Source organism: Neophocaena asiaeorientalis, unplaced genomic scaffold (assembly GCF_003031525.2).
Source record: "Neophocaena asiaeorientalis asiaeorientalis breed wild unplaced genomic scaffold, Neophocaena_asiaeorientalis_V1.1 scaffold387, whole genome shotgun sequence".
NCBI lineage: Eukaryota > Metazoa > Chordata > Mammalia > Artiodactyla > Phocoenidae > Neophocaena > Neophocaena asiaeorientalis.
In genome coordinates this window covers 108,297-122,811 of record NW_020171976.1, presented here as the reverse complement: position 1 = coordinate 122,811, position 14,515 = coordinate 108,297, and the positions used below count along the sequence as shown (strand labels likewise).

The following is a 14,515-nucleotide window of genomic DNA, read 5'->3' as shown; positions in this document are numbered from 1 at the left end:
AGCATGTGGACTTCTTAATTGTGGCTTGCATGCAAGATCTAGTTCCCCCATCAGGGATTGAACCTGGCCCCCTGCAGTGGGAGCGTGGAGTCTTACCCACTGGACCACCAAGGAAGTCCCAGTATTATTTTTCGTTGCAAGTAGTAATGCATTGAATGGCTTTACCACATTTTGTGTATCCACTCATCTGTTGGTGGACAGTTAATTTGTTTCTAGTTTTTGGCTCTTACAAATAAAGCTGCTTTTGTGGACATAAACTTTCATTTTTCTTAGGTAAACACCTAGGAATGGAATGGCTGGGTTGTAGGGTAAGTGAACAAGTGTTCTATAGAAAAAGAATTGATTTTTGAGTATTGATTTTTGTATCCTGCAACCTTCCTAAACTCACTCATTAGTTTTGGTCATCTTTCAGTTTTCTTAATTACATTTTCAGATTAAGCATAATGTCCTAGTTCATTGTCAGCTTAGATGTGAAGAAATGTGTAAGCTTACAAAATGTAATGCATCACTTTGATATGTGGCATCCCCAGTGTTTTCTTTTTATGAAATACTAGTATTCCTTCTAATATGGAACTTTGAAATTTCAAACTGTCATTATTTAAATAGTTGAATTTATAGGCAGTTTCAGGAAAGTAATTCTGAGGGAGGAATCGCTTTGTTTTTATGGTTTTTATGGGATTCTAAGAATCAGTTCACATTATATATTTAAAGAATCAACCACTTCAGTGATGTTTTTGGGAGGATGAGGGAGCGTGTATGAGAAGGACTTAGAGGTTTCAGCACAAACTGCATGGATCCCAGTCCAGTTTACTGAAATGAGGAAGACTGAGAAAGCAGTGCATTTGGGATCATCATTTCAGCCTTGACATGTTGGATTTTAGGCCTGTTGTTTGTTGGCTTTGTTAAGGGCTTATATGTTTATTCGAAGGACTGTAAATGAAGAAATATATCTTAGGTTAAAAATAGGCCTAAGATCATACAACTAGTTATTTGCAGAATTAGATCTCAAACCTAGGGCCCTCTGACTCCAAAGCCAGTGTGGTTATTCCTATGCTATATTATATCCATAAGGCAGAAAAACAGGCTTGGCTTTGACAATAATAAATGTTTCCCATGAGCTATTATAAATATATAGCAGAGTTTGCAAGCTTAGATGCAGTCTTCAAATTTATAACTGTAGGCAGCTCTCCTTTAACACGCTGTGCAGACCAGTCCTGTGTGCTGCCACCAAACATAAATGTGTGTTGGATTTTGCTCGGTGCATTAAGAGTTGCACCTGGTAGGGGCTTCCCTGGTGGCGCAGTGGTTGAGAGTCTGCCTGCCGATGCAGGGGACACGGGTTTGTGCCCGGGTCCAGGAAGATCCCACGTGTCGCGGAGCAGCTAGGCCCGTGAACCATTGGCCGCAGAGCCTGCACTTCTGGAGCCTGTGCTCCGCAACGGGAGAGGCCCTCTTAGTGGGGGGGTGGGGAAGAGAGTTACACCTGGTATACTGTGGACACAACAATAAATTTACATGCTGGGAAAAGGGTGGTAACTGTGTAATAAGCACATTACAACCTTTGGAATGCGGGTTGCTTAGTTTGAACATGGGGCTTGGTGAATCTGGTGTTTAAGTTCAGTTTTCCTGTGGATCAGTTAATTATAGGTGGGTGGGGGAGGAAGGAATTGCTCCCTGCAGCATTTTGCCTCCTAATTGCATGCTTTCATTTGCAGATAGGGCCAGTTGTGAGTGTGTGGATTTTTGAGTAAAACCTCGAACCCAAATGAGAAGAAACCTTCAAGGAACAACTTATACTGACAGTGAGTCTACAGTCATCTGTATGCATATTATGGAATGTTCTCAACCCAGAGATAGCTCTCTTGACAAGGAGTGAGTGGTGAGTCTGACTATCCCCACTGGTAATTAACCTAAATCCTTCTCTTAAAGAGAAGACAACTCCTGCATGCTTAGCATTTACCGACTGTTGAATAGTAAGTTAATTTTTGTGTTAACAGAAGATGACTCCAGCACAGTTTAAGAGAATTCTTTATCCCTAAAAGTGTGTTTAATGTGTGATTGCAGTTTGACTTTCTTCAGTTAGACACATCCCTTCCTTTGCCTGTGTGTTTCTATCTTTTTTTTTTCCCCCAGTCCAAATAATACCACCCTCCAAGGCCTGTCTTCCTTGATATATTCAGCCATCACTAAAGTGATGGTCATGATAGTTACTAGCATCCATTCTAATCTTGGTTATGGTAGGTCTCATTGCCATTGGAAGTGGTTGTTTTAGGAATGGGCATGAGATCCAGTTTTGGCCAATGGGAAATAAAAGGAAAGTCTGCAAGAGGCTCTTGGGAGAAGTTTTCTTGCTTTTGAGAAAGAAGAAAAGAGATTGTGCTTCCCGTAGAGCTTGTTTTATCTGGATGTGACATCTGGAACTGCTATAGCTATCTTGCCTGAAGGTGATTCCCTTACTTAAAGGTGGGCAGAGGGAAGAGAATTCCAGAGAAGTAGAACTGGAGCCACGTTCACTATTCCTAGAACCACCTTCACTGTAGATTCCTTATTATGTGAGATAATAAATTTTCTTATTGTTTAGGCAGTTTTGCCTTTAGATTTTCTGTTACTTGTTGTGGATATCATCCCAGTTCACTTGATCCTCCTCTTTCTGATTACCCACTGGCATTTGTACTTCATTATGTTCTGAGCTGTCCAATAATGTTTGTGTATATTGCCTTTGTAGCACATTATAAACTTTGTGATGTCAAGGGCTATGTTTATATCCCTGCTATGTCTACTAGTTCTGTCTTCTTAAAAAGCCATCATTGCACATTTACTGAATTAAATTATTTGAACAGTAGAGGATTTGAAAAATCAATTCATAGATTTGAAAAATTATAGAGATTCTTTTAATGCACATTCCTTTCTTTGACCACACTGCTTTCCTCTAGGATTATAAATGAAGTTTAGCTTTTGATTTAAGATGACTTGTGTGTAACACACTTTCAATTGGTTGGTTCTACGATTTGCTATTTGTTTTTATTCAACTTTACCATGAAAATCAGCTCCTCTCCTGTATATTTGAGTATTGGCTTTTAATCTCATAGATTTTGTTGTCTTCTCTGTTATAAAAGTGGAATCATTTACCTTCTATTTTTTGTGCTAGTTACAGGAATGAGGGACATGATAGTAGGAACATAATAATTGAGAAATAATTTGTATTTGGCTTTGGAATGCACACTGTCAAAAAGACTCCCTAAAGTGTGCATCTCTGTTTTGTTCTTAGGACCTAGTTTTGTGTACGGGGGTAGGGTAGAGAGGGTTGGTGATAATGTCTTTGAGGAGTCTTGAGTCGCAGGATGGATTATTTAGTTGATTCTATTTTAAAAGTTCTGTAACACCACCCTTCCCCACCCCCCCAACTCAAGATATCCATGTACTTGTCCATCTTTTCTTTAGATTCTGCTATTATAATCTTGAAAAAGTGGGATAAGAACCTTGTTTTCCTCCTGAAAATTTATAATGTTGCTTTCAGTTTTGTTAAGGAATATCATAAACCTTTATTGTAATCTGGTAATACATTCTGAATCCTTCAAAATGACTTATATTCAGGGAAGAATTTACTTTTTTATTTTTTCATGTTGGGTTGTGATTAAATGGGGGGAATAACTTTTTAAGAAGATAGGGAAAGTTGTATGATGTGCTTGATCCATTAGTTTTAATTCAATAATGCTGTTATTTAGTATACTATATAAGAAGTTCAAATCACCAAGGTCAGCTTTAATGTATTTTATTTCATGTATATTATGAAGAGTTTGTAGGAATGAAGCATGTGTCTTAACCTAAGGCAGACATGGCAGGCATATGATCTAAGCCAAATCAATCAGAATGATCTTAGGACATATACTAGAAATGCCAGGATAAAGGTACTTTTTTTTTCTGGTGAATTTCAACCTGGCAGCCATCTTCCGACCATGAGAGGAAAGTCAGTTGGGTAAGAAGCCAACAGGGGAAGGAGTAGAGCAGAGCAAAAACACACCCTGATCACCTCTTGAGATGCTGGATCATGTCTTCCCTGAATATAGTATACCTGGACTTTTCAGTTACCTGAGCCAGTAAATTCCAAAACATCATAACTGATACATCCTTATCATCACCCATTCTATACCATGTAATGATAACTGAAGGGACTTGCTAAGACTAGAATTGTGAATTAGGCAAGTATGTCTCTGATACAGGTGTGCAAGGTGGCAGATAATGCAGTCCTTCCATTGATTTATTTAAGGTTCAGGTATTAAGTACAAGAGTTAAGGTGGTAAACAAATACATAGTCTGTGCCATTACTAATGGAGCTTAATGTTGACTGGAAGAGGCTAACAGTACGTGAACAGCCCTCCTAATGAATAGGTTCGTATTAACTGAGGTTTGGTTCTAGAAGAAAAGGAGTATCTGTCATCTATACTGATTTGACTCTTTGGTGGAGATGCCTGCTGAACCCTTGGCACCCTGGAACTGTAAAACAAACAGTTGTGCGGAACCTGGGTTCTGGCTTTTTTAAAAAGTAGTATAAGTTATTATTGTTTTTTTCCGTAAGAAGCCATTAGAAAGGTACAGGACCACAATCCCTTGTTCCAAATCTTGGGGCCAGATATATTTTGGAATTTCACCCTTCTCTGGATTTCAGAAAGGTTTACATGGTATATGTATGCTTAACGTAATACCTCTCTTTACTTAGGGAAGGGACGAGAGGCTTTCTATTATTAATAATGCAAATAAAAATGTCTTATATTAGTTCAATTACTAAATGGCAGGCTCTGTATACTGCTCAGCATCATCTTAACTGTTTAATAAATTGTATTCATTTTTACACTTGAGAAAATGAAAGACATTAGGTGACTTTATCAAGGTTTATACAGCTAGGAAGTAGTAGAATTGGGATTTCAACCCATATCTGTTTGAATCCGATGTCAGTGCCCTTAACCACTGCTCTGCTGCCTCTTCATTGTGCTCTTACAGCTTAAACTCCTGTTTATTGCTAACATTAGGAAGGTTATTACTTTCTGTTAAGTTTAATCAGTTAACTTAATTAAATTCACTTAGTATTTCTTATAGTCTTGCATTTGATTCACTTAACTTTTCTGGGAATGCAGTCCTTATTTGTAACTAAACGTAATTTTGCTTTATTCTTTCCAGATTTTATACCTTGTATTGGTTCACTTACCAGCTGCATTGGCTAGAGCTTGTAGAACATTGTGATTACAATGAGCATCTTGTCTTGTTCATAATTTAATGCCTCTAATGTTTCACAAAATGCTTACATAATTGGAGTGGGTATAATGTTTTACCACTGAGCATGAAGCCAGCCTTTTGGTTTTCCTTAAAATCAAATGTAAAAGAGATCAGCACTTCCCTGGTGACGCACTGGTTAAGAATCTGCCTGCCAGTGCACAGGAACAGGTTCGATCCCTAGTCCGGGAAGATCCGACATGTTGCAGAGCAACTAAGCCCATGCGCCACAACTACTGAGCCTGCGCTCTAGAGCCCGTGAGCCACAACTACTGAGCCCTCATGACACAACTACTGAAGCCCACATGCTCTAGGGCCCACGTGCTGCAACTACCGAGCCTGTGTGCGGCAACTACTGAGCCTGTGTGCGGCAACTACTGAAGGCTGTGCACCGCAACTACGTAGAGCAAGCCACCACAATTAGAAGCCCACACACCACAACTAAGAGTAGCCCCCACATGCCACAACTAGAGGAAGCCCACATGGAGCAACAAAGACCCAACGCAGCCAAAAAAAAAACAAAAGGCAAGCTCACTAAAAAAAAATAAAAGAGATCAATTTACTTGTTTTATTAAGAATTTTTTAAAATTCTATTTTAACATGTGAGGACCAGATTTTAAAGTGTTAATTGTTGCCATGTCATAACTGCTCAAAATTAAAAATCATTCAATTAGTTCTATCTACTTATACTGTATTACAATTTTTAAAAAAAAAATTATTTATTTTTCGGCTTTGTTGGGTCTTAGTTGTGGCACGCAGGATCTTCGTTGAGGTGTGCAGTCTTCTCTTTAGTTGTGGTGTGCGGGCTCCAGAGCACATGGGCTCTGTAACTGTGGCACGCAGGCTCTCTAGTTGTGGCGCTTGGGCTTAGTTTCCCCACAGCATGTGGGATCTTAGTTCCCCAAGCAGGGATCGAACTGGTGTCCCCTGCATTGCAAGATGGATTCTTAACCACTGGACCACCAGGGAAGTCCCTGTATTTCAATTTTAATCTCTGGTAGTCTTTAAACTTCTTACATCTTTGGTAAATTCTTTTTTTTTTTTGCGGTACGCGGGCCTCTCACTGTTGTGGCCTCTCCCATTGCGGAGCACAGGCTCTGGACGCGCAGGCTCAGCGGCCATGGCTCACGGGCCCCGTTCCGCGGCATGTGGGATCTTCCCAGACTGGGGCACGAACCCGTGTCCCCTGCATCGGCAGGCGGATTCTCAACCACTGCACCACCAGGGAAGCCCTAAATTCATTTTATACATTTAAAAATATGTTTATTTTACTTTATAATTTGCTGACGTACATTTGTATACTATTTTTTAAATGTTTAATTTATGTGGGCATAGCATATAATAGGAGCTCAATGAATATATGTTGAATAAGTTAAATTTTATGATTATATGATTAGTGAGGCATCTTGATAGCATATGTTTTGACTAGTGATAGGAAAATGTTATATCAGTTTTATGGAGGGAAAAAAATCCAGAAAATATATGTTCAGAATTAAAAAGTTGTAGTTTCCTGATTTTTTTGTTCATGTGGCTGATTTCTAATCCTGCCATTTTCATTCTGATTTGATAGCATCTTGCTGTAGGTACCAGCCTACTAAAAACTGTCAGGTGGGTTTAGGTATTAAACACATACACACACACACACACACACACACACACACTCACGAGGAATAATTTGTTCATCAGATGTGAAAGAAAGAGGGAATGTGCACATTATAGAAAATTGTTCAGCTGCAGAGGTTGAATGGGATATTCATTTAAACGATGACCCTGAATGGCTCTGAGTTTCTCCTATTCTGACTTGTAAATATTGATAAAGAAGGAGCTTGGGTGATTTTCAGGGATTAGATTAATAGCATTAACTCTTCAGTTTTGGCAATAGGATCTAAAAGATTTGTCTTTATCGATAGCTAGAAAATATTGTTGCAAGTCTGATTAATTTTTTTAGTGTAAGGGAATGGAACTTGGTATTAAATCTCCAGTTTTTTGGTTGCTGGTGGCCTTAATGTTGGGCCATTTAGCAGCTAGTATGGTATAATAAGTCTTGCCACAGCAGCTGGAATTTATTGTAGCTGTTGCTCTGTGTCCTTACTATAAAGGCCATGATTTCCATGAGGAAATTATAAAAGCAGCCCTCCTTTGGTTTTGATTAAGAAGTATTTTCTGGCAGCATGGGAAAATGCACTATTTGTTTTGTGCTTTATGAACAGAAGACATCCTTTTATAAGAGAGCCATTTCTTCTTTGAAAAGAAGTCACATGTAGGATGCCTATTTTCATTTATTATTACTGTCTATTAATATCTGTGAATGCCTTTAGTACACATGTTTGCTGAAAAATGCTTATAGGAAATGATATTAAATTAAATGAAATGTGTTGATCTTAAGGTAGATATAGACATTTTCTGTCCAAGACCATATTCCTGTGGTTCTCTATTTCTGTAGTTCTCTTAAAAAACGGTTGATGTAAAAAAAAAGTTGATCTGTAAAACTCACTAAAAAAGTTCAGTGCTGTCTATATTGTCATTGGGTTTTAATGCCTGATAGGGAAGAGTAAATACTACTTCTTAAATATCGACCAACACTTTCATGCCTAATTATTTAACATCCTTAGACATTCTAACTTAAAGTTACTTTTCTCTGATTCCCGCAAATACTTTAAGCAGTTAACAAGGCAGATTACCAGTAGAGCAAACACATCTTTCTAAAACTTCAATAATTCTTAAAAGTTTAATAAATTAAACTTATAAATTTAGTATATTAAATTTTCTTGTCTTTCAAGTATCTTAGTAGATAAAGCATAGAGTATCATAATGTTATTATAAATATATTAAATAGCACATAAGTATTAATACTGATTGATTTCTATACTTTCCCAGAATTAAGAGATTTATCCACCTAAATGGAAACAATTACTGTCTTAGGCCAGTTAAGGTAATTTGGTTAAAAACTGTAACTGTGGTGCTGATATGAGTAAAGCTATTTGGGTCAAAAACTGTAGAGTAAGAATGGGTTTCTGGGCAAAGAAATTTGAGATTGGTAGAGGCCTAGGTCCATAGTGCGCCTGCCAAGACTGAGCTGGCCATTGCTAGGATGAGTGCTTTTCTTAGGCTACAGTTCATTTCTTGCAGCTGGGACTTACTCAAACTCGTAGGTTTTAATTTTATGCAACTCAGTATATTTACTTGAAATGGTGGGGTTTTTTTAATGCTCCACTTCAGGGAAGGAAGATAGTTTTTTTTTCCTTTAAACTTCTGGAGTTAGAGAAGCTTTTTAGGATTGATAATACAGATATTCTAGTGCGTTGTTAGTGGGAGTGTAAATGTGTACGTTCTCTTAGAAGAAGATTTGAAAAATATCTGTCAAAACTTAAAATGCCTACCCAAAATTAAAATGTATAAACGCTTTGATCCATCAGTTTCACTTCTTGGAATTTATCCTACAGATAAATCCTGCTTCATCATATCCCACATTTGTGAATTTACAAGATTATTCTTTGTAGCATGTTTGTAGTAGTAAAAGATTACAAGCAACCCAACTTCCCACTTATTGGTGATGAGTTATACCCATATGATAAAATACAGCCTTTCAAATTGAGGGAGGTAGTTTTTAAAAAGTTACTGATAGTGCCTGATTTCCAAGGTAAAGTGTTAATAAGTGAAAAAGAAAGGTGCCAAATCATGTATGTGGTCACGTGAAAATATTAAAAAAAAAATACATACTTACATTCTCGTATATTATTAGAATTCCTGTGAAAGGCTATACCAGAAGCTAATATTGGTGGCTGTGTCTTTGGAGGAGAATTGGGTGGCTAGGGATAATGATGACAAGAAGATTTACTTGTCATGATTTACTGTTGTTTCTTTTGAGTTTTATACCATAGTGGTATTATTACCTACCTATCTGAGCAAAACAAACAAATAAAAAACCCAAATTAATATGTGGTACTTGGTTTAAAAAAAACAAAAACAGATTCATTCTGTTTTTCATCTTTACTAACTCATGGAATCTCTAAGGATGAGACCTCTAATTACATAAAAATATTTTTTTTATTGTAGTAAACATGTAACATAAAATTTGCCACCTTAACCAGTTTTAAGTATGTAGTTCAGTAGTGCTAAGTATATTCACATTGTTGTGAAACAGATCTCCGTAACTTTTTCATCTTGCAAAACTGAAAACTCTATACCCATTAAAAAACAACTGCCTTTTTTCTCCTATTGCCAGCCCCTGGTAACTACCATTCTACTTTGTTTTCTGTAAATTTGACTACTTTAGGTTGGGACTCCACGCTTTCACTGCTGAGGGCCGGGGTTCAATTCCTGGTCTGAGAACTATAAGATCCTGCAAACCACGTGGTGTGGCCCAAAAAAAAAAGACTTTGACTACTTTACACCTCTTATAAGTGGAATCATACAGTATATGTCTTTCTGTGACTAGTTTATTTTACCTAGCATAATGTCCTCAAGGCTCATCCATGTTAATAGCATGTGATAGGATTTCCTTCCTTTTAGAGACTCCATCGTGTATATATATATATATATATATATATATATCACAATAATACTACTTTGTGTATATCACATTTTGTTTATCTGCTCATTGGCTCATGGACATTTGGCTTGATCTACCTCTCGGCTTATGTGATTAGTGGTGCTAGCAACATGGGTGTACAAATATTCTTCCAGACCCTGCCTTCAATTCTACTGGATATATGGCCAGAAGTGGGAGTGCTAGATCATATGATAGAATTATTTAAAAATTTTTGAGGAACCTCCATGTTGTTTACCATACGTATTGCACCATTTTACAGTTTTACCAACAGTGCACAAGGGTTCCAATTTCTTCACATCCTCATCAACATTGTTACTGTTTTATTTTTTTGATAGTAGCTATGATAACAGATGTGAGGTGATCTCAATCGACATTTTTATCAAGCTTTATAATCATTATAATGTACTTCTTGTATACTTAAAAAAGTTTATCTGGTACATTTAACTTAATTATTTCAGTTCAATCGTTAAAAATGCAACAAGTGGTCACTTTTCAGAACTATTTATCTGTATGATTTGTTGCTATAACTTCAGGTGTGTGTTGTATGAGATCCTCAAGGGTTAGTGTCCTTCACTCTGCCTCCCCTATTTTTTTCTTCTATTTAACCATGAATGAATCACCCAGGGAACAGACTAGGCTATACTTAATTAACCCCAGTGAATTTTACTATAATTCTTTTCTCTAACATAGTTAAAATTTGAAGATTCTGCATGTTACAAGAATTCCAGTGGTGTATCAGCATTAAACATATTATATGTTTTAGTAAAAAAGAAACTTGTCATTTTTACTTTACAACAGACTATTTGACCACTCTTTATTCTTTTAATTGAAAGTAGTTTTACCTTCATGATCTTGACAGTTTTGTGTTAACTTTTCTCATAAGATGAATTCAGTGATAGAGTACAGTCAAGCAATGTTTAAGCAGGGGATTTTATCCAGAGAACGAAAGTACATGAGCTTCTAGTAAGAAACGGAACAGGAGTGTAAACTGTCCTTCAGTTTTTTCCTCCTTTTACAAGAAAATTTTAGAGGCATGAGTAGTTGTACAACAAACTTAATAGCTTGTAAAGTATTTTACATTTTGAGTAAATTATCTTGCAGTTTTTTTCTTACCTTGAAATTTCTGAAATTATCACATAAGTGTGTATTCTGTCTTGCAAATGTTATTCTTTAGAAGTATTTGGTAGTAGTGTTTAGAAGTGTTATTACTCTCATTGTATGAGTGTCCGCCTATGATTACATCATATGCACTAGAAGTCATTTTGAAATAGTTACATCATATGTATTAGAAGTCATTCTAAAATAATTTTTGCTAGATATTACGGTGGTTATTATGCAATTTTACTCCTTTATGACTTGAGTATTTAAGACGGAGCTGCTGCATTTATTATATGTGGTGTGTGAGTTGATGAAGAAGGGTTCTGAGTGGTGGTGTGCCTGGGGAAGGGTGGGGGTATAATCCTTATTGTGAGTTTTGAGAAAAGATAATGAAATCCTTTATGTCCCTTTCCATAGACCTGCATTTCAAAGACTTATATTTTAATAAGAATTGGTTGTGCAGCTGCAACCCTGGCAACAGGGCCTGGGAGAGAAGAATTGGGGCAGCCTTCCAGAAATCAAGGCAGACAGTGGTCTCATGTGGAGCTGAGCTAATGAAAATGATAAAAATATAAAGCACTTAGTAGAAATAAGACCAGTACTTTCTTTGGCATAGTGGATGCTGAAATTTTCCATACCATATTTTATTATTTATAAAGTCCGAAAGCTGCCATAAGCTGCTCACTCAATAAAGAGTAGCTACATTATATTTTCCTTTAGTATAAAAATACCATAAATACTCTTGGAAGCTAATGTTTCTGTAAATTATATCTAAAATATAATTGTTGTTGGCTATTTCTTGATGAAGTCTAGACTTAACAAAAACACAAGCTACCAAGTTTGTCAGATTTTTAAAAATAAACTTTTAAGTTTTAATAATTAAAAAATTAAATGCTCATAGTAGTTTTAGTGTAAATTTCTCAGGTTGGTTGGATTTTTTTAGATCCCCTCAAATCATAAAATTTGTTAAACATACTCTCGTTTCAACACTATGTCAATGGCTATATAATAATAATATTAAACCATTAATTATTACTTGGTTGTTAGATATTTAGGTTGTGTCTGGGGTTTTCCCTCTTACCATAATAAGTATTGCAGTAAAACATTTTTGCTCATATAGGTATTTTGTTTTCTTCTGGATTACTCAGGATTACTTTTGATTTCCAAAAGTGATACTATTGCATTACATGTAAAAATTTTGAAAACTTTCTAAAACTACTATCAATTTACACAGTATTCTTAATATTTCTAGGAATGAGGTTTTTTTCTTATATGTTTCGCTCTTGGAACACTTAAATCTTGATTTCTTCCCTCTGTAATTCTGGGAAGTTTATTCTCATTATTTCTTAATATGTTTATTTTTTCTTGAAATGTTTTATTTTTTCCCCTCTTCTTTTTATACTCAGTATTTCCATTTGATTCTTTTCCACAGTTTCTTGTTGTGAGTTTGTAGTACTAATATCTCCCCTTGGTCCCTAGGTGTTCATTCTTGGATCATCTAATTCACTAATTCTGTATCAGATGGCGTGGGTTGTTTGATGTGTTGCCTGTCTTTTATAGTAGTTTTGTGCTCCAGATGTTTCTTTATTTTAGCTAGTGAGCTAATGATTCTTTGAGAGGGGGTATTAATCCACTTAGTCTAATAATGTGGATTAGGGAATGGCCAGCAGCCAGATCTTAGTTTGTGTTGGTCCAGGTGAGTTTAAGAGAGGGAGGGCTTGAGTCTCAGGTCAGACAGCTCCCTGGCACTGAATTGCTGTTATGTTCTTCTGTTAGATTCTACTGCATCAGGCAGCTTCTGATCAGGGTTTGCTTTTTGAAACTCTTAGAAATAAGTAATACTAATTTAAAGAGGTAGTTTCCTTGTATTATAATTTACCACCAGCTCTGTAGGTTTATTTTGAGGGGAGAAGGACTGGTAAGAGTAAATAACCACAGGGTAGTCAGTTTGTACCTGTTTTCATGAACTTTCCCCTCCCAGGCCTTTTGTGCCGTCCTGATTTTATCCTGCTGACAAAGATCTGAGCTGTTCTGCTAATTTCTGATAAAGGGGCAGTCAAGGGAAAGATAAGGGCAGACTAAAAAAAGCATTTATGCAGTCTGTCTTTTGACTCCTGCTGCCCTTTGCTCCTGAATGAAGGTTACCAATGTCTATTCACACAAATTCAGTGCAGATTTATCCCCATCAGTTTTTGTTTGTTTCTTTTTGTTGTTCCTGGAATCCAGACTGACTTCTTTTTTCTTCAGGGCTTTATTTTGGAGGATGGGACCAGTAGCCCATGATAGTTTATCACTTGATAGGAATTAGGTGACCTCATTTGAGCCAATAGAGTTACACAAAGATTTTCATTAAAACACATGAAAATCTTTAATTGAAAAGTGCATGCATACAAATTATGTGAAAACAAACTACCTAAAACCTTAGTGGTTTAAAATGACAACTATTTTATTAAATCTCTCAATTTTTTTTTTTTTTTTGCTGTACGCGGGCCTCCCACTGTTGTGGCCTCTCCCGTTGCGGAGCACAGGCTCCGGATGCGCAGGCTAAGCGGCCATGGCTCACGGGCCCAGCCGCTACGCGGCATGTGGGATCTTCCCGGACCCGGGCACAAACTCGTGTCCCCTGCATCGGCAGGCGGACTCTCAACCACTGCGCCACCAGGGAAGCCCTAAATCTCTTAATTTTGAGGATCAGGAATTTGAGCAGGTCTTGGCAAGTTTTCTCTTATATGAGGCATCAACAAAGATCATTGGTTAGTCTTAGCTAGCAGGTGGTCTGGACTGGAGAATCCTAGGCAGCTTTATTCGCATGTCTTGTCACTCTGGTTAAGAAGGCTGGAAGGCCATGCTTAGCTGGGACTGTTAACCTGTGTGCCTACACTTGTGGTCTTTCCAGCATGGCAGTCTTGGGTAGTTGGACTTCTGAGCACAAGGTACAGGGTTTTTTTGTTTTTTTTTTTTTGGCGGTACGCGGTCCTCTCACTGTTGTGGCCTCTCCTGTTGCGGAGCACAGGCTCCAGACGCGCAGGCTCAGCGGCCATGGCTCACGGGCCCAGCCGCTCCGCGGCATGTGGGATCTTCCCGGACCGGGGCACAAAACTCGTGTCCCCTGCATGGGCAGGCGGACTCTCAACCACTGCGCCACCTGGGAAGCCCCAGTACAGGGTTTTTTGTCACCTCATCAGTTCCAGATCATGACTTCAGCTTCATTCTTTTGGTTAAAGAAGTCATCAAAGGTCGTCTGAATTTAGGGTAGAGGATTTCTTTCTCATTTGGAGGAATAACAAAGAATTTGTGGCCATCTTTACTAGACCACGTAAAGTTATTAGAATTTTGTGCTGCTGATTGTTGCTTTTAGGAGTATTATCATTAGAGGCTTGGCTCAGGAAATCTTGCCCTTATCTTCTCCCATCTCAAGGGGATTTTCTAGACTAGAGGAGATCACATAGTTCTTTTTCAATTCATTCTTATAATGCTCTTACCTAGAGCAGTGGTTCTTGTATACCCCAATCTCCAGGAGTTTTTGACAGGAGACACTTCTGGTTGTCACAGCTGGTGGGGAGGGATGCTACTGGCATTTACTTGATAGCGGCTAGA

The 14,515-nt window shown here is 37.5% G+C and overlaps 1 protein-coding gene across 7 annotated transcripts in view; it reads left to right on the top strand.

Annotated features, from left to right (window-relative positions):
* The window catches only part of CDC42SE2 (CDC42 small effector 2), a 112,663-nt gene that overhangs the window by 34,790 nt on the left and 63,358 nt on the right, over nucleotides 1–14,515 (top strand). For 2 of the 7 annotated variants that reach the window (XM_024741938.1, XM_024741947.1), the window contains exon 2: nucleotides 1,716–1,802. The exons of 1 other annotated variant lie outside the window; for it this stretch is intronic. The gene's annotated coding sequence lies outside the window, so the exon portion shown is untranslated. Of the gene's footprint in view, nucleotides 1–273; nucleotides 309–1,715; nucleotides 1,880–14,515 lie in introns of all 7 variants that reach the window. 4 more of the 7 variants (XM_024741912.1, XM_024741921.1, XM_024741956.1 and 1 more) reach the window with 3 other exon arrangements.